This window comes from Prinia subflava, chromosome 6 (assembly GCF_021018805.1).
Source record: "Prinia subflava isolate CZ2003 ecotype Zambia chromosome 6, Cam_Psub_1.2, whole genome shotgun sequence".
In the NCBI taxonomy this organism is placed as follows: Eukaryota; Metazoa; Chordata; class Aves; order Passeriformes; family Cisticolidae; genus Prinia; species Prinia subflava.
Window position 1 is genome coordinate 33,979,681 of NC_086252.1, and position 27,841 is coordinate 34,007,521.

Here is a 27,841-nt window from a genome sequence, read left to right on the forward strand (position 1 = left end):
GGGCTCACTGGAAACTTAATACAATCAAATAGTCTTATAAAGATTTGGCAATGCTACTTTTTAACAGAAACATATTTTCTCTGAATCCCTCAGGATTGTTAAAACAAGATTTGAAGTGATTGCAAGCAAAATTATTTTGATGACAATATCTTCTCATAGCACAAAATTGTTTTAAACTGGCAGAATTATCTGCCTTGAGTTATAACATGTGAGGGCACCATCAGTCAGATTCTGAACAGGGCTAAAGAAATCATCACCTCGGTCAGCATTTCTCAGGCCACATCTGGAATGCTCTTTTCACTTTGGGTCACAACACAAAAACATCTGGGCAGGCTGGAGAGGGGCCAGAGAAAGGCCACAAAGAGGAGCCAGGGCCTGGGAAGCTGCCATGTGATGAAAGGTTGAGTGAACTGCGTTCATTCAACCTTGATAGAAGAGGGCTTAGGGGAAACCTCATCACCATGTTCCAGTTTTTAAAGAGTGGATATAAAGAAGATGGAGGGTCCTTTTCACAAGTATCACAATGGAAAAGATGAGGCAAAACTCAGATTCAACACAAAAAGGATTTTTTTCACAATGAGGACCCTTATCCATTGGAATAATCTCAGCAGTGGTGGATTTCCCAACACTGGACACTTTGGGTTCAGCAGGAAAGGGTGCTGGGCTATCTTGTCTAGACTGTGCTTTTGCCAAGAAAATTTAGACCAGATGAACCTTGAACCCTCTGTTTGGGCTGGTATTCTGTGATTCTATGATCTCAAAGAGGAGCTGCAAAATGCCAAGACTGTTTCCAACCTACTTTTAACAGCAAGCCGTTATCCCTATTTATTCTTTGTTTGCTGTAGCATCACTAATGTCCCTCTGCCTATAAAAGTTATGAACCTAATTTAACTTTAAGAATCTTGTTTCTGTACCATAAAAGGCTATGAATTCATACACAAGCCAATTTTTTTCCTGTCTGTATTGGTTTCTGTTTTGTTGTTGTTGTTGAGAGCAGATCATTGTTGCTGTGTAAGCCATCAAATATACTTCTTAAAGATTGTTTTGTAATGAACTCTGTCTTTCAGTATGCTATTGAACCAGGAATTTGGAATCAGAGAGGCAGAACAATGTGAAAAAAATCCCATAAAATGAATCTCTCTCTATTTTAAAATGTACCATTTTTTTTTCTGTGAAAAGATGTTATTGTGTCTCTGATCCATGGATATAAAAATTACTGAGTGCATGCAGCTGAGCTTGCCTCTGCTGCAAAATCTCACTGCCGCAAGATACAAAAAGTACTAAGCAAAAATTGGCTCAGGCACATGTACCCACCACTTATACAAACCTCACAGCATTCAAGGTGTAATGTAACTGCAAATATTCAATTTGCCTTTAGAATGTGGTAAAATACCTACCAAGAGCTCACTGCAATTCAAAGAAATGTTACAGGTCCTGAACCGGGTTAACATTATTGAATAATCTCGTCGTGAAACACTTTCAGGTCTCTTTTGGGCAGTAGCCCTAAGCACGGGGAGTGAGGAGCAGCCCTAATAAAAACACCACAAAGATTCAGGAGGAGGGTTTGATGCCCTGTGGGTGTGTGACCCGTGGTTACCGTGTCTCCCAAGCGCAGGTTGGCGCCGTCCATCTCCACGTGGGAGAAGGGCCGTGGGGTTGTCTCCTGGTGGATCTGCTCCCTCTTCCCAGCGCTGGAGAGGCGGGACCAGAGCACCCTGTACTGCCCGGGGGGCTCCGGGGAACGGGGGCTGAAGCTGCACCTCAGGCGGAGCCGGCCTTGCACCAGCTCGGGGGTGATGGCCGGACGCAGAGCCAGGACCGTGAGCTTGTCTGGAGGAGGAAAGCAAAAGAGGGATGAGGCACAAAATGCTGTTTTGATGTTGCACGTGTTCACCTAACAAGAAGTCAGTGTGATTAAACATGGAGAGAAGCACAACATTTTATGTTCCTGGGGTTTAATTAGTAACCGTGCAAGCAAGAAGGTGTGTTTCATGTGAAATGCAAAAATATCTAATTGTGTACTGACTACCTATTGCTGTTACACCATCTGACCCGCTGGTTTTGAATGCATTTTCTTTTTATTATTTTGCAGTGAGAGAAACATTATTTAAATGAAGCACTCAGATTAATACAAATTAATTACTCTGGCAAAGGTCATCAGCTTTGCGTTTCCCTGGAGCACAGCCTTTTGATCCAAGTGCTGCAATAAGCACAGAAGAGATAAGAGAAATTATGTTGCAGAGGTAAACTGACTCCCAGAAAGCAGCCAGCCCCTATTGCCTTATGGTGAAGATCCTTTCCAGGCTGCTTGAGGATGTATCTAGGCTAGGTCTGCTCAATATAGTCTCCCTCTGCCCAGAATAATGCCATTGCTCTAAAAATATAGCTTGCTTTCTGTGGGCTCCAACAAGTAATAAAGTCTGAAACCTTTCTTCCTGTTAAACTCACCTAGAAAGTAGAAACAAAGAGAGGTATAATGGTGTAAGGGCATGTTTTTCATCTCTAGAGACCCAGACTCAAACAAAACATGAAGTTGGTTCAGATGCTTTGAAAGGATAAATTAAGTAACTTTTTTGGAGGAGTGTAGAAAATATAATATGTGGGAACCCAAGAGAATAAAATATGAAGCTGTTCCAGCAGAACAGAGAACCAACGTGTTAACATCTGTCCAGAGAAATCAGCAAGAGGTAAGAAAAAGAAACAAGTTACTTAAAAGATGAATAAAGACCAGTTGTTTATACCATTTTCTATTTCGTCTCTTAGAGCAGCTGCCTCAAACTGTGGCTCACATCACGGCTGTGTGCAGGAAATCATCCCAGAAGGACAGAGTTAGGTGATCAGCTCACGGGAGGATGTGAGTGGAATTGCAAGAACGAACGCTGCTTTTCCCAGCTGTGTCCTTTCTGCCAAGTTCTGGAGTTTGAAATTCATTTTGTTTTGCAGCTCAGAAGCGCTGACTGGTGCCCTGCTCCTGAACCTCCAGCAGAAGGGGCTGGGGAATTGACCCTGACACAAAGCCCCGGCCATGCCAGCTGGACCCAGCTGAGCCTCCTGGGGTGCAACATTTACAGCTGAATTTAAGCCAGTGAGGTAAAAAAATTCCAGCTTTGGGTGTTTTCTGTTCAATGCATGTGACTGCAGAAACATGCCAAATGCAAGAAATTAAAGACTGTGAAGGCTCGACCTCACTGAAAATGAGATTGGGATACATGGGAAGGGATGAGCTTTATTTAATTACAAATGCAGGCAGCTTTACATCACTGAACAGGTATGAATCATCAAATAGGACAAAATTATTCACCCAAAATGAACTGGCAAAAAAATTCTTTGAACAAGAGTAGTGGAAATCTTATAGTTTATAAAAAAGCTAAGCTTAAACTGAAAAATGACTCTATTCAGTTAAAAAGTAATTTCTGAGTAAGAATGGGTTTCATTTATTTTAATGGATTTTTTTTATTTCAAATAGTGAATTAATCTCATATTCTTTGAGCCTTTCTTCCTTCCTCTTCTTCAAGTACAAATGTTAAAATATTGATAAAGATAAGAAAATATTTATCTTTCCCTTTAAAATTAATTTAGCTTGGATTTTGCCCGATTGAAAAGCTGATAACCCTAGTTTCTGAGTGTTGTTGTTTCTGTCCAAGAACACTAAAGGGAAAGTATAAAGGTAATTTTTTCATTTTGAGAAAGAAGCATGTTTTCTGATGAAATCTATATGCACCTGGCCATGCTCCAAAGTTCAGAGGTTTAACTGAATGAGCAATTGCTTTCTGCTCTCCCTTTGTTTCCTAGCTACCGAACAGGGGTTACATCGCTCGTAGCAGGCTGAAAATTATTTCTGAAGAGAACAATTATATAAATGTCATGAAAAAGATGTTATCAATTTAGTTTGGGTTTTTTTTTTCCTTGCAGAGGTTCAGAATTCCCTTTTTGAGGGGGGATACTGGATTATTAAAGATGAGAAGAGGCCCTAGAGACAGTATCCTGGATACAGTGCCTGGGTACAGCCTCTGCTCACTCGCTTTGCAACTTCAAGCCAAAGTGGAGCCAAAGACAGTGGGAAAGGTTACATGTGAGCTGTAACCAAGCAAAGAACACTCCAGCAATACACACCAGATTACATTTTGCACTGGTAACAGGAGCTATTCTTCAGGAACACCTTGGACTGCCACTGATTTATTTTCTACACGCTCTGCGCCTCGGCGGGAGTGACGCTTGACTCGCAAGGTCACCGAGATGTACATCGCAACACCAGGGCCTTTGAACACCCAGCCTGAGAGGCATAAGCAATCTTATTGATAAATGCTTTGCTGGGGCTCACCTTCTGCACAGTAGCCCATGCATCCTGGAGCGGGCTGCAGGTGATACACGAAGAAGGCGCCGCAGTTCCTGACGGCGATGGGGATGCGGAACAGGCAGCAGTCCCTGGTGCCCCCGAAGGCCTGCCAGGTGGCACAGCCCGTCAGCCTCTTGCTCTCCCCAGGAGCTGGCAGGGGTTCAGACCTCAGTGACAGCCACACTGGGGCTTGTGTCCCGCATTTGTTCATCTGAGGTGCACACAAAAGGAACCGTGCGGTAAGACCCCGTGGAGATCACTGAAACCCAAGAGCCTGAGTGTGGTGAACCTGGAGGCTCAGTGACAAAGCCTTGCAGGTGGGGATGAAAATGTCTTGCTCTTTGAGAGATGGCTCTATACAGATAAAATGCTTGAAGAGCACAATAACAGAATTCCAAAGTATTTTCCCCTGGTTTTGCTTGGTTTGCATGAAGAAGATGAGAGCATGAAAGCAGGCTAGATCACCTGCTGCCCTGCTCCTGACAGCTCCTGCCCTTCCAGCACACACTGGACATGTTTGTGAGGCCTGTACCTCTCCCTCATTCTTGATGAGAATATGAAGAATGGATAAAACATGTGCAGGATATTTATGACTTAACTTCTAATTTTTTTTAAATTTTATTTTTGCTTTCAGGCTTTTATCTATTAACAATTTCCCTGAATACCCCAAACACAGGAAATCCCAAAGCAGAAGACATTGGTTCTAAATGATTTAAATGGCAGCATGTTGAGTCATGGCCAGGAGAGACTGATTTCCATTTCCCAACTTAGGGGTGTGTGTTCAGGAGTCTCAGATCTGAGCTGCCCTCTGTACCTGTCAGGCTCTCTCCCCTGACTGGAGGAACATGGTTCTCTAAAGCTGTCTTTAATTTAAGCACCTCAGTGAGGAGATTAGGTGTAATCAGGGCCTTATTAAATATACAAAGCCAATTACAATGGTGACTCATTTTTCTGCACCATTACCTAGCATTTGCCAATATGCAAAGCACAGAGATATTTGAGCTAGAGTTTGGAAATTATTACCAAACACTGACAATAATTTGCTCTCAGATATCAGTCATATTCAGCACAGCGTGACTGCTGCCGTCAATTTGTGTTTCTTCAGGCAGTGACAGTGAACCCTCTCCACAAGTCCAGCTTGGGGAACGTGATTCCTCCCAGTGAGTGTTTGGCTATAAATCACATTGGGGAAAATAAAACAAACAACCCAAACCCACCATTTTTTCCCACTGGTCCCGGTTTGCTGCTTCACTTTCGAGATCGAAAGTTATTTGTGACAGCAGGGGAAGAGGTGAAAGTCAAAGGATAAATTTATTAAGTCATGCACCAGTGCCCTCCTGCAGTTTGAGTTGTACCTGGGAGCTACTCAAGCCAGAAAGCAGCACCAGGGGAGAAGGGGTGCACACACAGGAAAGCAAGGATAGTTGAAAAATAACCAACAATGTGATGTGACAGTCTGATTTCCATTTGGAGCTAGTTATTGTCAGGCTTCTGGAAGCAAGGATTCCAGAGAGACACCACTGAAATTGTCCAAGGTTGTTGGTTTTTTTTCCCTGAAAAGTGGCAGCAGCCAAGCAGAGAGGCTGACCCTGCCTTCCCTGGCTGGTGTCCTGGTGGCCTTGCAGGTGGCACTGGAGCTCGCACAGTGCAGCAGCTCCCTGGGGAGGAGCAGCCCTCCAGCACTGTGCAAAGGACAAGAGGGGACCAACATAAAAATTCTTCTAGGTGGAATTTTAGACCAATCCCTTCCCTTCCTTTCTTGAAAAGCCACGTTGTGTGTAACTTTTAAGAGGTTTGTTCTGTTTGTTTAGTTACAGCTGTAAGGGACATAGGTGTTTTCTGTGTTGGTAAAAATACAGATGATGGGAGTTTGTTGCGTCCTGGTGAACTTCTGACCTAGACTGCAAGATGTGGTGTGAAGAAACATGTTTCCAAAGCAAGTTTATGAGCATACACTTGTAATGACCTGGGAGAGTGGAAAAACATCTAGAGAAGCAGCATGGGAGAAGAGAGAAGGATGGAAACTGGAACTCAGTGTCTCTGCTCCATACTCCTCTGGATGTGATACCTGCAACCTGAATTTCCTCTTACACAAGGAAACTGCAAACTTCAGTGCCTCTGCATGGGTGAGCAAAGATTGCTGGAGTGGAACATTCTTTTTGAAATTACACTAAAGTGCAGGTATCAGTGAGTTCACCTTGGAGGTGTTTGGAACCACACAAGCTGGGAAGAATTAGTTATGGGGAGCAGAGCAGCAGGGATGAGTGAGCACTGGATTTCAATGGATGTGTGTAAACTCAGGGAGTCTTGTAGGAAATGGTTTGGTGAGGAGACACAGCACTACCCATCCCAACTGAAAAAATACTCTTACAATTCTCTGTAAAAGAACTTCTGCTGCTGAAAATGAGCTGTAGCATCCATCCGATGCTGCCTTTACCAATGTGAGTGGTGCCAACACGTCAGCGCTGCTCCACTGGGAGTGCAGCTGCTGGGCTGCCTCTGGCCAGGCACACACAGTGCCTCAGTTTCCCTGGCTGCTTGACCTTGGGCAAATAACAAACCACTGACTCTCTGTGTACCTCACTTCCTTATCTCTCAGCCAGAGGTGGAGGTGGCTGAGATGGTGATAGCACTTTGGTGCCTTGCAGCAGTGCTGGGAAGATAAATTTCATTAATGAGACACCCATCTCTCTGCTGTGCTGGGGGCCATGCAGATAAATAGATGTGAGTGCATCCTGTGAAAAAAGACAGAAAGTTATCCATACATAAAAATGGGCCTGGAGCTCTTGTTAACACACGGAGGAAAACTGAAATGCTGGAATAAGAGGATGGTGATTGTCCCCCTCTGTTTTTATCCTCACCAGAAGTCCATGAGCCATTTCAGTGCTGGAGAAAGTGTGGATTAGCATTGCTGACATCAGCGTGCAGCTTTCTGATAAACCCCCACTGGGATCTCCTGCTGCTGCCCTGGCCACCCTTGCACTGAAACCTCTTGAGCGAGACAGTTTGTTATGTAACAGACACAGACTGCAAGCAATGACCAACCCCTAGGAGGGTAAAAAAATCAGACTGTGAGACAGCAAGTCATTGTACCAAACTGTAAGACAGGATTACAGGCTGGCCAAAGAAGGATTTTGGTATAAATCAAGTATTTCTGTTTTCCTGGCAGCTCTATGACACACGTGAATTTATTTTCTCTTGTGAGCTGCATGTGGTCCTTCTGAGTCAGGCAAGTTGCCACACTAGCCAAAAGGATTTGCTGCATGAGGCCTCTGTGAATTAGAAGACAGATCTGGGAAGGCAAGGGCAAATGCATATTCATAGTAGAGATAAGAACAGGAAAGAAGGGGGGAAAAAAAGTCAAAGAAACTTAGAAGAACAATCTAGGAGAAGAAGCTTCAAAAAGCCAAAATTTTCAAGTCCCCACTGTGGCATAATTTGCATTGAATTTTGTAGCTGTCATTTGGAAGAGTAACCAGAAAATTGAATACAGAGGCAGCAAATGATTGGCATTTAAGACAGAGCATTTACCTGCAGTGCCTCCAGTCACTGCTGCTCTAAGGGAATTGGAGAGACGTGGGAGTCTCACACCCCCACCCAGCAGCATCTCCAAAAGTGAGGAATTACACATCTGCCTCTATAGGAGAGCAAACTCCTCAGGTTTAGGCACCCATGGCACAGCTTGCACAAAGGAGAACTTCTCCAACACAAAAGGGACACTTTAGGCTGTTCACAGCCTTCTTTAGTATCTTTCCATACTTCATCGTATTGTAATCAAGTAGTGTTTTTAATCTTCAAAGCATTTTATAAACCTTACCCAACTAATCTTTGCAACACCTCTATGTGGCAGGTAAGCATTCACTATTTTTGATTCCTAATTAGGCACCAGATAATAATTTAAATAATCCCATTTAGAAAACATAAGCAATAAAAAAAAATTGCCAAAAGAAAGGAACAAGCCCTTATTATTTAATCCAATGATGTCTCCTTCCATTTGCTTGGGGTTTGGAGTATCAACCAGTTTGATTGATTGAACACTGAGGTTCTTCATAACTGCACAAAGAAATCAAGCTCAATTGTTCTTGTCACTTGGGTATTGCTGAAATTATGCTGTTAAAAATAAGTAGCACCATATGTGAGGAATGCATTGTTTTAGTTGGATGGAGATGGAAGGCTTTTTGGTGTGCTGCTGCTTGGCAGTTAAAGCATTGTGATTTTGCATCTGTTAACCACTCAAAAGTTTACTTTAGCTTTTTTTTATTATTTCTTTGTAGTTAGTTAAAGTAAATAAGTTTGTGTTTTTTGTTTTTTGGGTTTTTTTATTTCAGTCTGGGGCCAAACTCCACAGAAATCAGTTTACGTCAGGAATATCTGTAGTAGCAATTAAACCGGTGCCTGTCTTGTTTTTCTTTTAAGCACATGCCTCTGAACAATAAAGGCTGTAATTGTAATTTCTACAGAAGGGCTTTTGCATGTCTGAAAAACAAACAGGAAAAACAAAGGCTCTTCATACCTACCATTATGATTTGGAATATTCACTTATATGTTCAAGAAAGAATTACAGATGAAATAATACCTTGAAAGTGTCACTTGCTTTTAAATTCATAGAACAATTGCAAATCAAAGTGGGGCTGGATTCAAAGCAAAATAATAATTGAAAAAAAAAAATTAATGGTATGCAGCTGAGGTACTGTGCCTTGATTGTGAGTATAAAATGTTCTAGAAGAAGTTAAAGAGGAGGAAATGAAAATAAGTATGGAAAAATAATTCTTCTTCTCTAGGGACTGACATATTAAGCATCATGACCAGGTTAGATTTGACACACTTTAACATGACCTTGTTTTATACACCAAAGATTAACATTTAAACCTATGTTTGATCCTAGTATACATGCACAAAATTGAACCTATATTGCTAAAAATGAAACTATTGAGAAATACTAACCCTTACTGCATAACATGTCCTTCATTTACACGTGCACATTGACAGTTGTACATGACTGTAGAGCATACTCAGATTTGGAGAGGGGTTTGTTCATTTAGAGGATGAAATTTTTGAAGAAGGGTGTTGGAATTTATCTTGATACTCCATCACAGGCAGGTATGACTGGGCATTTCCCAGAGTCTCACATCCATGAGTAGCCTGTAGAAAAGCTTGCTACAGAACTGTGTGTGCCAAAAATTGCAGTTATGGAGCTGGCTCATGGGAGAGAAATTAATTTAAATCACAAAATCACAGAAGCTGTGGAGTTGGAAGGGACCCACAAGGATCATCAAGTCCAAATCCTAGCTGTGCACAGGACAACCCCGAGAGTCACACCAAGGGCCTGAGAGCACTGTTCAAACACTTCTTGAGTTCTGCTGAGATCTGTGGATCACTTTCTTGGAGTTCTTGAAGCTGTGACCACTTCCCTGGGGCTCCTATTCAGTGCCCAACCACCTCTGGGGGAAAGACCTTGTTCTAATATCCAACCTAAACCTCCCCTGACACAATTTTGAGCCATTCCCTCAGGTCCTGTCACTGTCACCACAAAGAAGAGATCAGGATCGTCCCCTCCTCTTGCCCTCACAAGAAAATTGAACAATTCATGTCTGAACACAGATGTCTCTGAACCAGGGGTTGCTGTTAATGTGCAAAAATGAAATTATTCCCCTTTCCTGCCATTCCCTCCAGAAAAAGACATTCAGCTGCTGGTGAGGACAAGCACCTGCAGCCAGTGGAGCTTCTCCACAGGAAGAAGAGAATTTTCAGCCCATTTCTGGCTTTGCTGTGAGCTTGGTGTGGCATTTGAATTTCTATTACAGGCAGCAGCATGCACGGCTCTGCTGTAATCCACAGATTGATCTTTTATCTGACTATGGAGCAGATCCTCAATAACATTAGTGTATGATGTTCCCTCACATTTCTTTTTAGTGTTTGTGCCCCCCATGGGGCTTGCCCACATGTAGATGTATCCAGATGTACGTGTATACCCTGTGTTGTTTTAATTCAAAAGCTGGAATTTCTGTATTTGATATATATTTTCCCATACTGGCTGTTAAGTGTTTCTCTGTATTTTTAATAGGTTTTCCACTGAGCTTTAATTTTTCCATCTTTTGTTCTTCCTCTGAAGGTCATTTTACTATGGTCTGGCCATGTCTGTGCATTGTTTCTTGCTTCTTAATATACTGCCTTAATCTTAGTAAAAGCTACACTATCTTTTTATTCATGTCATGGTTTTGCCTTTCACAGAAAATTTGGCAGTTCTTGAAGAACAAACCATGATCTGTAGCAGCAGCCTCAATACCTGAGGATCCAAAATTTGCAAATTTTTCTTGGACTTCTACTACAATCTATTTTTGGACAGGGAAGTGGCTGTGGCCAGGAGTGCATGTCCAGGATCCGGTAATTGCTGTGCCTCCTTCGGGAGCACGGGGGAAAGGCAGGGAAGAAATAGAGGGAGGAAGGTCAGGATCATTTGTTACCTGCCCTGAGAAATTCAGCAGGCAAAGCCTAAATTGGAAAGCTCTTTCAATCAAAACCACTTTGCCACTGGAGGAATCAGGCGATGGACAGCAGTTGGATTCAAGGGATGGCAAGTTCAGGAACGCAATTAATATTTTCACTTTCTCTGACATAAAAGCTTTTGGGTTTTTCTTCTTTTTTTTCCCCCTTTGCAGCTTGTGGCATTTTCTTCTGTTTTTTCTCCTTTTCCCCTCCTTTTTCTATTAAATGAAGGGATGAGAAGCAGCTCCTTAAGAGCTGCTGCTGGTTTTTCATTGCAGAGTTTGCTGTGCCCTGAGCATTGGCACAGTTGCAATCTGGGGCTCTCACACCCCTGTGTGTGATCTGCTTCTCCTCCCTGTTGAATATAAACCTCCCTATGGTTATGGGACAACATTCAGGCAGGGACATATTTTTGTTGTGGAGGTTTATTTCGTGGCAAGATTCGGAGCACAGGCCTTGGGAGGCAGGCTGGGGGAGCTCCCCTCCTCGTGTCCCCCAGCACGTGCCATTTGTCCTCCCACATTTCTCCCCCACACTGGGCAGGACCTCCAAATCTCCATCACAGCTCAAATCCCTCCTGAGCCCAGCTGGGTGACAGCAATCCTAACCTAGCAGCGCTTGGAATTAAGAAGTTAATCTCATCCATTGATAAGCAGCTAATTGTATCTGGCCAGCATCAACATGATAACACCAGGCATATATTTTACAAGGTGCTGGAGTAATGTACTTTTTAATTCTGCAGCCCTATTGTCAGGCTTTATTTGGTCTCTTTTCTCTTCTGTCTGTTCAGGGTTTTGTCTTTGACTTTTTTAATTAAAATCAGCTCGCTCCAGCCAGACCGGAATGTCCAATAATAACTGCTTATTAAGGAGTGGAAACTGCACAGTTATTAATTTAAATTATTTTGTTCCAGAGGTTTTGCTGAAATTAAATGGAAGACCAAATCAAACAGTGATTTAATTAAGTGGAAGAGATAGAATGTAAAGGCAGATTTAGAAGGTGAAGATCTAAGAGAAGCGTATTCTTCCAGTTTTGACATCTAACAGATGTAATCCTTCATCAGCATGGCAAAGCAGAGATTTACTGTCATTCAGAGGATAATGAAGAAACCAATGGCAAGAATTATGTTACAAGATAAGAAACTAAACTAATGAATAAACCTTCACAAACCTGAACGAAAAACTCCAGAGAAGAGATTAAAAGAAACAAAGCATGCATTGTGAGAAAGCAATCTTATGCATTTGAGCATTGCTACATACTCAAAATTGCTGAAATACAATGAAAAATTAAATAATATTACAGAATATGTATGTATGCTTATAGGGCAACCTGGAAAAGTTCATGGTGCATTGGGATATTTGAGGATGCCATGCAATTAATCTTTCTATAATAATACTGCCAATTTATTCATGTTAGTAAGATTTATAGTTTATATACACAAAGTGTTAGAAATTCTTCAGAAAAAACAACTGTCGCTTAACATTTCATTAAATGGTAAATTATTAAGATAAATTTCAGCTGTGATGAGTTCAAAGGTCCAGTTTGAATGGATACAAAAGATTTTTGCTAATTTTGAGAGGGTTCTCCAGCTAGGGTAGAATCACCCAATACCAAACGTCTTGGCACTCTAGGTTGAATATTTCATCTTTTAAGTAATTTATGGTAATTAGTTTATTATTTTCTGAATAATTTTGTTTAACTTTATGCCTGAAATTATGCTAACCTCCTGCAGCTGGGATATTTGAGGTGGCAATGACTTTAGTGAGGGGCTCAAGTTGCTCTGGCAACAATGATAGCAAGTTGAACACTATTGTCATACATATTAAATGCACATAAAACCAGATAATTATTGCTTTGTCTCTTTTACAGAGTAGTTTTATGCGGTGGAGGGTTTTTTGCTCCACAAAACCATTAGCATACTTATGAAAGTAAAGAGTGCAAGAAAGGACTCAATGCAGAAAAAGATCCAAGAAAAAGATTCAACTTTTCCTTCAGTTTCCTCAAAGATCGCTTTAAATATTATTTTTCTGATTTCTCTCTTCTGATTTCATCAGCAGAAGAAACCTCATGATAATTTATGTGGGAAAAGGGTCAGGTTGCAGAATCCATGTTTAAAGCCATATTTGGAAAAGTCACTTGGAACAAACACAGCTTGAGGTGACAGACACGGTTTCCTAAAAATCTCTCAGTAGAGCTGGAAAACACCTGGTTTTATGTTGGAATATTTCCTAGCCTGGCTGAATATTGCTGTTCCTTTGGGATCCTGGTCTCTGACTCATTCATGACAGCAGTGTTGTTGGTTTTGATGGTGGTGATGGTGGCTTTGTCACTGTCGGTTTTATTGCTGTTGCCGTTATTAACGTCATTAATTACTATAATTACCGTTATTACCATCATTCAATCGGTTTGTAAGGCCTAGAGCCCAAACGATACCAGGTTAAGGACATAAGACTGTGTTCTTGTGCTGTGTAGAGGAGGCCTTAGCAAGTAGAAAAATATCTTAAGCAAGATAATAAAAAAGTTAAATAATAAGGCTCCATGCTTTGTTTATAGAAGAGTATAAAAGTTTCTGAATAGTGAAAAATATGAAACAAGCACCTGCTGTTTAGATATAGGGTATATGTGTGGTTTTAATGATTGGTTTATGCAGATGTCTGTAAACTCTTAACAATTTGCTGTTATTTAAAAAACTTTTAAAAGATCTCGTAACATAGAGAATTTTGGCTGCTGCTGGCAGGACGTGAGCTGTTGCCATCTTTCAATTGTCTCACCCTGTTCTGAGGCTGATACAGCAATAAAGCTCATGGAAATGTCTCCCAGCAGTCCCATCCTGTTATTTGTAAATATTTAATATCCAACACCTAAATCCTATATGCTTTTATGTTCTGATTCATTTTGGCATTGGGCTCATTTTCAAGCAAACAAATCCAGATTTAAATATATAAAGGTGCAAGCTTAGTAACATAAAGATTTTAGTTATCTTGATTTTCATCATATCTGAATCAAGGCCCAACTCGTTCACCTTTTAACGTGATTTCAGCCTAATTTTAGGGATTAACATCTGAGTCACTGCTCCTCAGAAATCAAGTAGTGTTTCCAGGTTCCAAAGCCTTGTGACCTTTGAAAATATGTAGGGTTTTAATTTAATTTACTACTTGCATGAGAAATTTAGTCGTAATATAAATTGATGCTCAAGTATAAAGTGCACTTCACATGCTTTTAAATAGGTGCTGAGGAGATTCAGAAAAAGAACTGTTAAAAAAGCCAAAAAAAGCAAGAAATGGTATAAAAACAACAGTAAAGGGATTTGAGAAATCAGCTCAAGTTAGGCTTGCAAATATTGAAGCCACAGGTCAGACTCACTTGAGGCAAACACATCAGGGCTTGTGTGTGTGCATCTCAAAGTGTGAGTCAAACCTGCTGCCTCTTGACGTGTGTTTGTTTACCTGCCTGCCCTGTTTATTTTCATACATCTCTTGACTTTTTTACAAAACACTCAGTTCTTTTCTTCTCACCTAATAAAAAGAAGCTTTGTGGTGATTCTGTTAGAAGTTGTTTATCTCCAAAGAGCTGATCACGTGGCAAAAATGGCCTTTTCTTGGTTATCTGAGCCATTCCTTGATGAGGCCAGGTCCCTTTTCACCACTGCAGAGTGGTCACAGGAGGGGACGAGGTGCAGCTGCTCTGCCCTGTGCCTCAGCAGCAGAAGGCTCAGCTAATTTCTTGCTGCAGTAATCTTTAATTGTTAATGATGATGTAAGAGGCAGAGGCCACATCACAGGAATTCCACAACCTGGCAGTTAGAAAACCACCTCTTTTTACTGTAAATAGAGATTATTTGTGTGGCACCTTTGACAGAGAATAAGACCCCTCCCCACAACTTAACTTTTCAAATGTCACTTTCCAGATTGTAACTCTGCTTTAATATTACGCCAGTGGCACTCTGAACACACATTTATCATTTTTATTTTATTGACAAGATACCCAGAAGGTCAAAGCCAATCCATTTATGGCAGTATTTTTAAAGATTATTTTGATTGTGCCAAAGGCAAGGCAGTGGTATACAAGACAAATGGGGACAAAATGTAGCGTAACGAAGGTTTTATTGCAATTTTCAGGGAACTAAACTGTCAAAGCCATTGCAATTCCAATGCAAAATTCAGCTGAATTAATACAATTGTCCTTTTAAATAAAAAAGAAGTGCCCTAAGCTTTTCTTTCCTATAGGTAAGAGACATTTCAGAGAGGGAGCACTTGAAAATATTGCACCTGTAATTAAATCTGGGATCCATTTCCTTCCCTCAGAAGTCCTTTCTGGAGACCACATGGAGACTGTCCTTTGCTAATTCCCAGCCCAAGGGAAGAAGTGACATTTCAGCAGACCAACTATTATACAAAAATGAAAAGTTTACCCTATATTTAAAATTCCTTAAAAAAATGCAGGCCCTTGCTGACCCCTCCAGTACCACTCAGGGCTTCAGGAGTGTTAATGGGAACAGAATCCTGGCTCCTGATGCCTTTTGCTTGCCTGAATTAGTTCCTGTCTGAACCAAAGGAAAAGGAATCTAAAAGCAAACAGCTTTTTGCACGGTATTGCCACAGGAGTCTTGCAAGGACGTTGTAATATAATTAATTGCATTCACTTCTCAATAATAACAATATCAAATAGTGCCTTTAGATGTAACTAATATCCTTCTGCTTGATACGTATTAGTTATAATCCAAATTCACACCACATGTTGTGGTCTTACCAGTGATTAACTACCCTGTCCAAACAATGCAAATATATCAGACACTGACACATGGCTAATTATTTTTCATCCCTTGCGTGGTTTTGTTTGCAGAAGTTTAGGAAAGGCTTTTCTCCCATTAGCACCAGAGGAGCTGAACTCTGCAGATGGCCTGGGAGGAACCAGGGGGAGCACATGGGGGAGACATGCAAGGTCCCCGAGGAGAGGGGTGCTCATCCAGTAAATTTAATGGGAATTGGGACAAAAGCCACGTGTTTGGTCCCAAAGGAGCCCTGGCTCAAACAGCCACCTCTGAAGGTGTATTTCCCCCTGAATTCACAGCCAGAGTGTGTTTCTGTACCTGTGCCTGGGTTTAGCTATGCTGGCAGGCTGTCACCGAGGAGGCAGGATGGCAAATTGATCTGCTGTCAGCTCCCCTGGAGCCAGCCTGATGGATTTTGTTCCCTGCCTGACGCAGATCAGACCCAGGCACGCGGAGCCGGTGGCACAAAAAGCCTCACCCAGGTTTTGCAGCGAGCTGTGAGCAAAACAAACCCTCAATTACTGAGTTCCCCCTGTAAAGTGGTGCTTATTATAGCCCCGTGACAGGATGATTGTAAACTTTAACATGCAAATTGCAGGCTGTGGTGCAAGTTAATTACCACTGGCTTTCCCGCAGAAATAAATGAATAAAGGCATCACTGTAATCAGACTTTGTTATAAAAATGTTATTTAAAAGAAAACAACAAGAAGGCACAGCGGAGCCCTGTTGTTCTTCATCTGAGAGATGTCCACTGGTACCTCATGGTGGCTGCAGGTACAGTCAAATCATTCAAATCAGGTGAAACCTTCCTGTTCATTTTTAATTCAGGTGCAGGTGCCAAGCTTATGGACAGTCATGAAGTGCTCAACATCCCAGTTGTCCCCCTTCACGTCCACATTCATGCCCAGAATGGAACCACTGCTACTCTGGGCTACACAGATTAGCTTGTCTTAAAAAGGAAATATTTATTTTATTAAGTTAACAAATTAAATTTAATCCAGCTCTATTCCTACTATTGTATTTAAGGGGCCTATAAAAAAAGAAAAAAATATGGTTTTTTAGGGAACTGGTCATGATGACCATTCTGCTCTCCTTCAGGAATAAATTAAACATTGCAGTGAGATTTTGTCTCTCTTTATCCAGAATTGTTGGAATTAAATGCTGTATGTACCTGGTGCTTTAGTCTCCTGCAAAGAGCTGCTTCTTGAGCTACCAGCAACTCAATACAGGCAGGGAGCTGTTGCTAAGACATAAGGATTTGTTTGCTTTACTAGACTTAAAAGCTTTTTTTTTTAAATGTAACAATTTTTTGTCAGAAAGTTGTGGCAAAGAGACACTGAGTAGCTCCTTTTTGGCACTGAAAGCAAACAAATAACAATACCTGCTGTATTTGCTAAGTGAGAATGACATTTGAGTAACTCTGGTGCAGGTTTTCCCTGGGGAAAAGCCTGTCTCCATCCAAGCCATGAGGATCGCTGCTGTTAATGCCTGGATGTTGAGAGCCACCTGTTAATGTGTGGAAAGGAGGGGCAGCCTTGGGCTTCCTGGGGAGAGGAGAGCCTCCTGCAGAAGGCAGAAACATCCAGAAATGTCCCATGGAAGATGAGCAGGGGGTGGATATCTGAACTGAATACGCTGCTGTGCATGGGGGGTTGGCTCTCAGCTAAAGGAAAAATGGATGTGATCACAGCTGGAGGAAGAGAATTTGTGTCAGCAGGTTCTGGGGATAGCCTGGAAACCCCTTCTGTGCTGGCCATGTTGTACCAGGGGGCAGTGAGACTCCACAGGGCTGGATCAGGGACAGTCAAACAAGAATCTGGAAAGGTGTTTTTAGGGAATGACTTTGGGATGCCTCACACTTTGGGATACTGCCCCCCACCCACACATTTAACACCTCAGACACCCCTGGCTGCAGCTTGTTTCAAGCAGGTTGGTAGCTGCAAGCTCTGCAAACACCTGAGTCACCTGTACACTCCTTGGGCAGAAGTATTGGTGGAAAAAATGCTGCTTTGGGACCACCAGGGATTTGCTGAGGGTCTGTCCCTCCTGTCTGGTGCTCATGGCCATGGGAAGAAGCATCAGCCGTATCAGAGATAAAGCCAGGAAACTTAAGAGTGGCAGGCTGAAAAACCATAAGGAAATAACTTGCTAAACCTTAGCTTTCATTTCTAAAGACAGGTGAGTGCAACTGTAATAGAGCTTTACCTGTCCCTCTTGCTCCCAGTAAATATCAGTGGCTTACGTGGAGAAAGGTTTAAGAAGTTGTAAGATTTTGTTTGTTTGCTTTGAACAGAGGCTGCAAATCAAATAATATCAATAGGTGATGGCAGCCAGGGAACCCTGAAAGAAATATAGTCCACAAGCCTGAGGTGCATGTTTGCTCTGGGCAAAGCCACACAATATATCTAAAGGGTACTCTAAAGCCTCTGGAAACAGCTGGCAAATTGTAAAATAACTTTTGTGTGGAGGGTGAATGAGAAGGCAGTGACTGATGCAGGCAATGCCAGCCAACAGCAGCATTTGGTGACTGGCTGTGATTGCTCTTTGCCCAGGAAAGGTGTGTCCCTACATGCAGATTTCCTTCTTGCCATCATCTCCCATATTGTGGGAACTCAATCTGGAGTTTCCCCCAAAAATTCATGTGCATACATATATATGAAAAAAAATTGTTTCAAATGATGTATGAGTACTTGTATTTTTGATATTTGTATGACATACAGTAAATTTTTGAAATCTCTCCCTCTGTGGCAGATTTTCAGATTTCTGCTTTTTGTTTCTTACAGTCCACAGTGGAACAGAACCTCTTCCAGCATGTTTGACTTTCTCTTCACAGGAAAATGATGAAACATTTTCATTTGGAAAAATCAGTCTGAAATGCTCAGGCTAATAATCCATAACTCCAAATTAATTGCAGACAAAGGATGTGTTCCCTTTCTTCTCTTTCTCTTTTAGAAACACAAGGAAACTTTTTAATTGCCAGCCACTTCCATGCTCAGGGGCTGGATTGCAGTGAGGTAGGAAAGCTCAGGTAAGAGTTTCTGAAGCTTTCAGCACGTCAGTGCCATCACTTCCCCATGTTATGATTTACCACACATTGAAAGAGAGTTTATGCAGAGAAGGAAAGGCAAATGTTGGAAAAGGGAAATTCTTCCCACTTTTCCTGGATGTGTACAAAATAACAGTAGAATGCAACTGATCTGACAACATTTAAAAATTCCTTTTGGTGGGTGCACCTTCCAGGTGAACAAACATTTATTAATAGATATTTGTAGTTAAGGAACATCTGGCAGTTTATTCAAGATAAAAGTTCCTGCCTTATTTCACAATACTTTAAAGATTTTGCTTCAATTCTTCTGCCTGCTGATGACAGAAATTTTCATTCTTAATGATATTCAGAGGCAGAAATTTGTTGTGAATGTGACAGTGATCACTACATTAAAATGCTTGAACTGTGAGTGCTCCTCTGGTAGATAAAACACAATAACTATATTAAAATACCTTGATAGCTAATAAATAAAGCTATTTTCAGTGATTGCATAAGCAGAAGAACCTCCTACTGAACTGAAATGATAAGGAAGCCCATTGTACAAACACCACACACTCATAATGGTCAGGTCTTGAACAAGCCACAAAGCATTCATAAGGCAAAATTGATAGAGATAAATGAACCATTGTGCAAAATTAATGTAATTATAGAAATTTTGACCCAGAAAGAGGCAAGAGGCTGAGCACCTGCTGAAAAGAATATGACATTTAATAGATGTTATTTGTACTGAATAACAGGCAGATCTGAGAAAAAACCCTCCTACAATCTGAAGGTGTTGCTTTATAATGCATCTGAGTTTCATTTGTCTGGGAACAAGGTCACTTGTCATCCTGGTCTTCTGTGGAATAAAGCAACAAACTATTGACAAACCAAGGGCCAACGCTCAGCTCCAGAGCAAACAATTATTTATTCATGCTCGTGTCTCGTATCTTGACTTGCATTTCTATTTTTAACTTGTGGTTTAAAAAGGAGGGACTGATTACGTGAGGCTTTTCTTCCAGTTTGTGTATCCTCTGAGTAATCTGCAGAGTAATGAGCTGCATACAGCTCACGCAGGAGGAGGCAGAGACGGGCAGAGAAGCATTTTGTGTGGGGCCAGAGGAGGGGTCAAGAGGGGCTGACCAAATAGGTGAGAACAGGAGGTCACTGTGAAGAGTGTGAGCAAAATCTGAGGAACTTCCTGGCAGGTTACAGTGGAGTCTGGAGAACTGTCACAGCAGATGGGATGGACAGCACTTTCTTCAGTGCTCCATAAATAGAGAAGATGGAGGAACTTTTTATTTTCAGGGGCAATGCATGTGTGGCCAACTGAAGTAAATGAGCCAAGAATTGTCCAGCAGAAGAATTTTCCTTTAAAATGTTTCAATCTCCAAGAGTCACTGTCTGACATCACCCATCAGTGTGATGAAAATCGCTCATGGATCATGTGGTGGACACAAAAAGGACAGGAAGCCTCACATGGATAAATAGCAGTGGGCAGTTGTACAGGCCAGGTGAAGTCAGTACACCTGCTTTGCAAAATGCAGCCTCATCTATTGAATGAGCCAGTTAGAAAAAACAGCAAAGCCAAATTGTGTCAATAGCTCTATTCTGTTTGACCAAGTCTCCTCCTCATCCATTCTGGCTCAGCCCTAGAGCCAGGAGGGCTGAGAATCTGAATATAGAAATCACTTTCTATTGCTGTGTCACAACAGACTTCAAAACCTCATAAATTTCCTCAAGTTATCTCTAAGTTAATGATGATGTCTTTAAGGGCTTCTGAACAATCAATAAAAAGAAAATTATAATTATTGTTATTGATTGGTCTATTTTGCTCTCATCCCTCAGAATGAAAAAGTGAAATCAAATGAAAAGGGTCTTTCTTACCTCCTAATCTCAGTTGAGCATACAGTCACAAATGTAGCTCTCCTAAATAGAAGCAGCAAAAACAAACCCACAGGTTTTGCTTTTAGAAGCCACTGGGCTCTATTCAGATGGAAATTTGATTTCCATGGTTTATCCCCTTGAGAGCTGGAGTTGTTTCTGTGCCTCGGCCACAACGCTCGCTAATTACCATTGCGAGCCACACGTTTTTCCAGACTGCTCCCATGGACAATGCTGAATTTTGGCCACATTTTCCTGCACTTCCTCCATGCAGTGCTGTGTGTGGGTGATACTGTGCTGGGGAAAGTGTCACCACTGCCCTGCTGCCAGTGCTTGCAGGCTGCAGCAAGGCTGGTGGGCAGATAAGGGACTCCGAGAGCGGGCGCTGCCAAATCCCAGGCCCGCACGCGTGTCCCGGCTGTGATTTAGCTCCTGCCCGATGCAGGGTGACCAGGCAATTTTTCCTGCTATTGTTTTGCTATTATTCATTGCTGCTATTCATCCCATTCACTGGCACAAGGGTGGCTTCAGCTCCTCACTTGTTTATAATGGGCTTTTCTGTCAGGGCTGTGACATTTAGGATGAATGGCGGCGTTCCCTCTTGCCTTTGGAGTAAGGCTTTATTTGTTACAGTGCTGCAATAATGCACACAGACATGCTCCACTTCCCAGCTAATGCACAAGCCTGGAAGGACCTCTCCACCATCCTACCAAAATTTAGGGTTTTTTTGACCCTGTCCTTGTGGGCTGCCTGCTGTGTGAAACTTGGGGAGACTTGATATGAAACAGGCTCAAGAACATAGCAGCTCCTGCTGTGGAGGCAAAAAGTTCTTCTCATGCATTATAGCACTCTGGATGGATTCAAAAAATATTGAAATAAAAGGTCATCAGCTAGAAGTAGCCAGCAGCCTGCCTGGCCACTGTGATAAGATAAAGCTGTGTACTCCCAACCATGGAATTGCGACATTAAGCCTAATAGATTTCTAAAATCCAAATTTCTCAGCAATCCTAAGTGTTTGTTTCTTCAGCTTTCAAAAGGCACAGATTCCATACATATAGTCATGGTATCTTCAAACCTCAAATAAATCAGTGCCTTCCTCCCATAGAAACAGGATTGTATCAGTTCCAGCCAGCATTTTCCCTGAGCCATGATGGTATTCCAGGGAATCTCATTCCTGGTTGTGTGTCTAGAACCTGACAGGTCTGGTAATGCCAATTAATGCCATGAAACAGCAAGACTTTCAGTTCCTATATACAAAAACCTCCAGATAAATAATTTGCTACTTTTATTTAGTTGAATTTAGTTCCCACTTCTAACAAGCACTGATTTTCCTTTTTTGTTTAGGATCATCTCTGTTTTGGCTGCTCCACAGATCTCTGCTTAGTTACCAGGTGTTGTAGGACCGTCAATAAAAATACCAAGGGTTCAGGAACCTATAAATTCTTAAACTATAATCTGCTTTTTGATGTAAAAGAAAAAGCAGCTCAGCTGGTATCAGCTGAGTCTTCACCACATTTACAGCTGCTACCTGTGCAACCTTTTGGGACCTAATTACCATAATGAGAAAAAACATCTCCATAATTACAGGTATGTAAAGCCAAACACCTTTCTGTGGCCACCCAGCCGGAGCTGCAGGTACAGATCTGCAGGCTCAGGGGGACACGGGGGCTGGGGAGGCACAGGAGGGAACAGGAGACAATTTCTGCCCCATATGGTGTGCATTACAGGCAGCTGTGCCTCCATCAGGATCAGCCATGCAGAAGGCAAACCCACTGATTTCTTCTCATTTACACTGAATTGACTTTGATCACGGTGTAGGTTTGTGTGTTTTAAAGCTTCTGCTGTCTTAAAAGTGTGCTGGGGAGGTCTGTGTCCTCAGAAGGGAGGAAATGAGCAGAAATGAGCTCTGCCCCTCCATGGCTGATGGGGCTGTGGGAGGGTTTCCCATGCAGGGATGGGTTGAAATGGGATGGGGATTTCTTCCACCACACTCAACATGGCATTTCTTGCAGGAAGTATAGCACTGGCACTTTTTGTTCTTTAGAAAGAAAAGAAAAGAAAATCAGGTTCCCAGATGGAGTATTCTCTATGGGAACCACTCTCCTCCTCAGACACTGACAATGCAGTACAGCTTCTCTCCAGATGAGATGAGCCCCAGCAATTTTTTTATTTCCATGGAGCCATTTCCATGCTGAGCTTTTCATTCTACTCTTCCACCTCCTTCTTGCCTGATAACAGCCAGAACATGCTTTTGGATTATAAAACAAAGTTATGCCTTTTATTGAAATGCATGGTTTAAAAAATAGCATTACTGAACTGAAGGAGGAAGCAACCAGACATCAACTCTTTTGCTTGGGAATAATTCAACCAAAAATGTTATCTGTGCATCTCCATCCCTGGGTAGACAAGGTGATTACAGACAGGCAGTACTTCAGGTTTTTTTCCATCTTTCTGTTATCAAAACAAGACTCAGTTTTGCATTCTTAGTTGGTAATTGGCTAATAACTGTAATTTTCATCCTGAGAAGATAGGCCAGAAACCAGTGCTCAGAAAAACCCTACAACATGACAATTGATCAATTCTTCATTAGACTTGATGCGTTTAGGTTACCACACTCATTTCTTCTGCAATTTGAGCTAAAAATAAAAAACAATCGGCAAAAATCTGCTCAAGCAATTTCAGATTGGAAAGCCATAACACAAATTAATGCACAAAGAAACAGCAGGCAATCAATTTATCTTTTGCTACTTTATTCTTTAGCAATTTGCAGTCATTGCTGAGTTGCTTTTGAAACTTGTAAAATTTGATTATGTGAAACGTGGTGAGTGTCAGGCTTTGGTCATTTCTGTGTTGTGTTTTATGAGTTGTTTTATGACAAAAGGATGTAACCTCAAGCTGTGCCAGGGGAGGTTCAGGTTGGAAATCAGAAAAATTTATTCTCTGAAAAGGTTGTTAAGCATTGGAATGGACTTCCCAGGGAAGTGCTGGAGTCACCATCCCTGCAGGTGTTTAAGAATTGGCTGGATGTGGCACACAGTGCTCTGGTCTAGTTGAAAAGGTGGTGTTTGGCCAAAGGTTGGACTCAGTCATCTCAGAGGCTTTTCCCAACCTTAGTGATGCTGTGATTCTATCCTTATCTGAAATTTTCTTTGTACTGATGCATATTCAATTCTGTTTATGAAATGCATAAATCTTGAAGAAATCCTACAGGTCTAATACCAAAATGTTCTGCTGCCTCCTTGCTGGACTCTCATTCTCACCCCATGTAACTTAAGCAAACTCACTTTTTTGCCATGAGCTGCAGCTCTCTGTGATGATGTCTCAGCTCTCCCTCAATGATCCTTGTGGGTCCCTTCCAATTCAGGCCATTCTAGGATTCTATTTTCAAACCACAAAAGCTTTAAAATGGTGTGTGGAAGAAAATCCAGGGTCCAAATTTACTGTGAAGATCTTTGCTAGATTTTCCTTAGCCTCTCACTCCTCCTCTGTCATGCCACAGTCACAGTGCAGGCTAAAGTCAAGTTCCATTTCATCCTTTCCATTATTTGCTGAAATAAATGTCTGGTGCAAAGCAGAGGCACTCAAATCCAGGTTATTCCCTTACAGGACATGGAGATTCAGCAGCATGGTTTGATATCAGTAAGATCTGAATGGCTAGATCCCTGCAAAGGGGGGTAAAAGTTTGCTCCTAGGGATCCAGCAAACACATTCAAACCACTGAATTATCTTAATTCTAAAACAGCCTTCCAGCAGCCCCACAGGGCCAGGACACACTTGTGGATTATTTTGCTGTATCTGGAATTTTGAGGCTGTTCCAGAGACATGAAGGCACAATGAAAAGCAGAGTTGGACAAACGTGTGAGGTATAAAAGGATTAACAGATGTTAATGCTCTACATTTTTCTGCTGCAATAACAGAAGTACAGACAGCACCCAGAGCGAAGCAGAAAGTGAAAGATTGCATGTGGGAGGGACAGAAAGGCATGGCTATCGTGGTGTGCTGCTGTAAATTTTGAAAAAAGGCAACTGTTGAACAGATGTTACCAGCATACAGAAGATTTAGTGTGCAGATGATTTGCAATTCTCTGGTCCGCTGAGGAAAAGTCACTTTTTTTCAATCTAAAGTAAAATCTCTCCATTTTCCCAGAGAAATAAAATCTTTAAAATCACAAAGGATGATTGATAATATTGAAATTCAAGCTAAACTCCTCTTCAACATAAAATTAAACATCTTGGAAGCAGGAGGCATTGAGGCATTTAGTTTGCAAAGACATTGAAAGGAAAAAAAATTAAACTTTCAAAAAAATATAGCTCTTTTTCTCTAGGCTATATAGCTTGTCACATTCAAAATGAAATTATGATAGATCTTGCTGACGAGGGGAAAAGTGTCACTGATGCCACTTTAACCCTGTGTTAACCCAAATTTCTCTCCCAAGGCTGCTCAGAGTTGGGTTCGCTTCAAGGAGCATTATCCCTGTGTTTTTGTTTTCTTTATCATGAATTGCTTTGTAGGATGAGCTCTTTTTTTTTTCTTTCTTTTTTTTTTCTTTTCTTTTTTTAATCATAATTCTGGCTGTGGGACAGCCAGGTCCAAAATGCAAATCACCTCTAGCAAGGATGTCCAGTTCTAATTTATCTCCCATACAGGAGTGATCAAGCACCGAAATGAACACCTCCCCTAGATACTCCTGCAAGATTTTTACATATTTCTTCAACGGCACGGCAGTCTTTATCCATCCTGAGAGACAGCTGCCCTCGCTGCAGTTTTGGACCTTTTGGGTTGCAATTCTTCATGGTCACAATGAAAATTTGTTGGTGTTGACATGGACAATGCAGGGCAGGTCTGACTCCAGGAGGCCACCAGAACCAGTTCACTTCTGTGCTTCTCTCAAACTCCTTTCTTGCTATTTGTTGCTTATTCATGATGACTCCTGACTACAGAGAGCACATCAAAGTGGAATTTTTCCCTTTAATCAGGGACCAAAAACATTATCACTCTGATCATAGGATTGCAGTCTCCATAGTCTCTTCTCAGACATATTCTTGGAATGTGTCCCATCATTTAAAATGCTCTTCTAAGGTAGCAAAAATTACCTTTTCTCTTTCAAGGCATACCTTTTCTTAGGACATAAGCTTTGTGGGTATGTGCCAAGAATGACATAGATTTTTATACAGATTAAATCTCATTGACAACAATGATTTGCAGTATTTTTGCCTCACCACAGTCCTTTCCAAGATTTCTTACAACAGCAGGTTATTTTGGCTGTGATTACATGAGAAATGACAGTCCAGCTCTTTGTGCAAAAGCCTCTGCAAACAGTCATTAAGCTAAATCCCCTTTCCCCTGAGAGGAGGACGTAAAAACTGACATGTGATCACATGTGTGTGCACATGAAATATGCAGGAGACTGTTTTTCACCATTTTAAAAAGACAGGTGTAAAATATCTATATTATATAGTTATTTTATGTGTATAATAACTAAAATAAGTGTTGATGTTTTCCTGCCAGATCAAGCAGAAGTTGGACCTGTTAACAACGTCAAGATTAAAAAGAATAAACAGACCAATTAATCACTTCTTCTGGCCCAGGTAGAATTAACACTACAGCTGAGTTAGCACCTCTTACACTGAGAGAGGGGAAAAATCCCTGTCTAAAAGGGAAAACCTCGCTAGAAGGAGAAAGAGAGGGATGCTCTGGGGACAGACTGCCTGTCCCTGCTGCCCTGAGGTCCAGGCCAAGCCAGGAGCAGGAACCACAGGACACTTGGGCACTGCAATGGAAGGTCAAAGCAAACAGGGCAGTAAAGGACTGGGGAAGGTCATTCAACCCCCCTGCATGCAATAACAAACCCCAGGGGTGCACAGTCCCGTGGGTCACACCTGAGATCACCTCAGGGATGCTGAATTGCTGGGTGTGTGCTCTTAGCAGAGAGCATTACTTTGTTGTTTTGGTGCAGGACTTTTCTCCTTGAGCAGCTCCCAGAAATTCCCTAAAACATGCTGCAAATTCATTTTTCTAGCGCCTCCAGTGCTGCCCTGGGGGAATATCTGCAGGTCCCTCTGAGGAGAGGGCTCCAAGCAGTCCCCTGCTGCTCAGCAACAAGGGGGGGCTTGTTCACACCCCTGTCTTTTTAGGGCTTGGCATGGATTTTCTGTGCTGGTTTTGCTCTCTCCCTGCTAAAAACCTGCCCCTGAGTATTTAGATTCAGTTGCAAGTAAATAGAGTGAGATACTGATGTGTTAATTCCAGTATGCGTTTTTGGCTGATAAAAGTGAAAAGTATAAGCTCTTGGGGAGATTATTGCATGTAAATAAGCTGAGGCAATGGCATGGAGAACCCAGCCAAGCTTCACCATTAAGATTTTATCTGAGTGATCCAATGTTATGAAGGAAGAAAAAAAGCAGCAGAAGGCTGGGTAGCAAGATCAAACTACCTAAAAATCTGATTTCTGGTCATGCAGAGGTTTTGAGTGTAGAGGTTTTTAGTATGTCTAAGAGATGCTCAGGCTGTGGTGGTGCAGCAGAACAGTTAATCTCTTGCTGGGGTGATTGTGGACATTTTGCTGGAGCAAACAAATATAAGTGGCAGGGGAAAGGAAGTTGTTCCTCGGCGCAGTTGTTCTCCTGACACTTCACACTGTGAAATACACTCCAATTTCCCAGCAGAGAGAAACTGAAATTATGAAGAACAAGATTGACCGAAATGGATGACAGTGTTTAAAAAATGTTAGCTGGTATTGATGTTTTGGAGGAAAAACAATGACTCCAGGAATGCTGGCCCGGGGAGGTGATGGATGGGGCTGCCATGGGGGCCGTGCCGAGCTGGATAAGTCACTCCAGCCGTGTCAGAGGTGATCATCACTCTGTGCTCCTCGTGCCCTGGGTGCCTGACTGACGACCCTGATATGCAGAAATATGAGGCACTTAAAGCTGAGCTGCCTCTGAAATCTTGATGTTGGGGCTGGCTGTGAGCCTTCTGAGGAAAATCTTTTTTTTTTGTCTGTTGGAAAATGTTGACTCGCCACAGCGGAGATTTTCACAGAGCGTGTTTCTCCACTGAAGTTTTTGTTGTGTGGTTTTTAGTACAGAATTGCTGGAGGGGAAAAAGGGAAAAGAGAAAAAGGAGGAAGCTCTGCCCTTTGGCATAATCAAAGCACATGAGAAACCACAAAACGAGGGGCTTGGGCTCTGCCTGAGCAAAACTTCCCAAATTGATGTCACTGTCTCCTGGTCCCATAGCTGCTAAGGGGTTGTGGATGTGGGGAAAGGGGAGGAGAAGAGGATCTGTCTCCTTTCCCCTCTCTTTTTATTTGCTCTTACTAAACATTTCAAAAGAATTT

At 41.9% G+C, this 27,841-nt stretch overlaps 1 long non-coding RNA gene across 1 annotated transcript; it reads left to right on the top strand.

Annotated features, from left to right (window-relative positions):
* The first annotated feature begins 1,133 nt into the window (after window positions 1–1,133).
* On the top strand, window positions 1,134–4,922 carry LOC134552377 (uncharacterized). Its single transcript, XR_010080847.1, has 3 exons — window positions 1,134–2,854; window positions 2,944–3,090; window positions 3,913–4,922. It is a non-coding gene; the product is annotated as an uncharacterized LOC134552377 (long non-coding RNA).
* The last annotated feature ends 22,919 nt before the right edge of the window (window positions 4,923–27,841 follow it).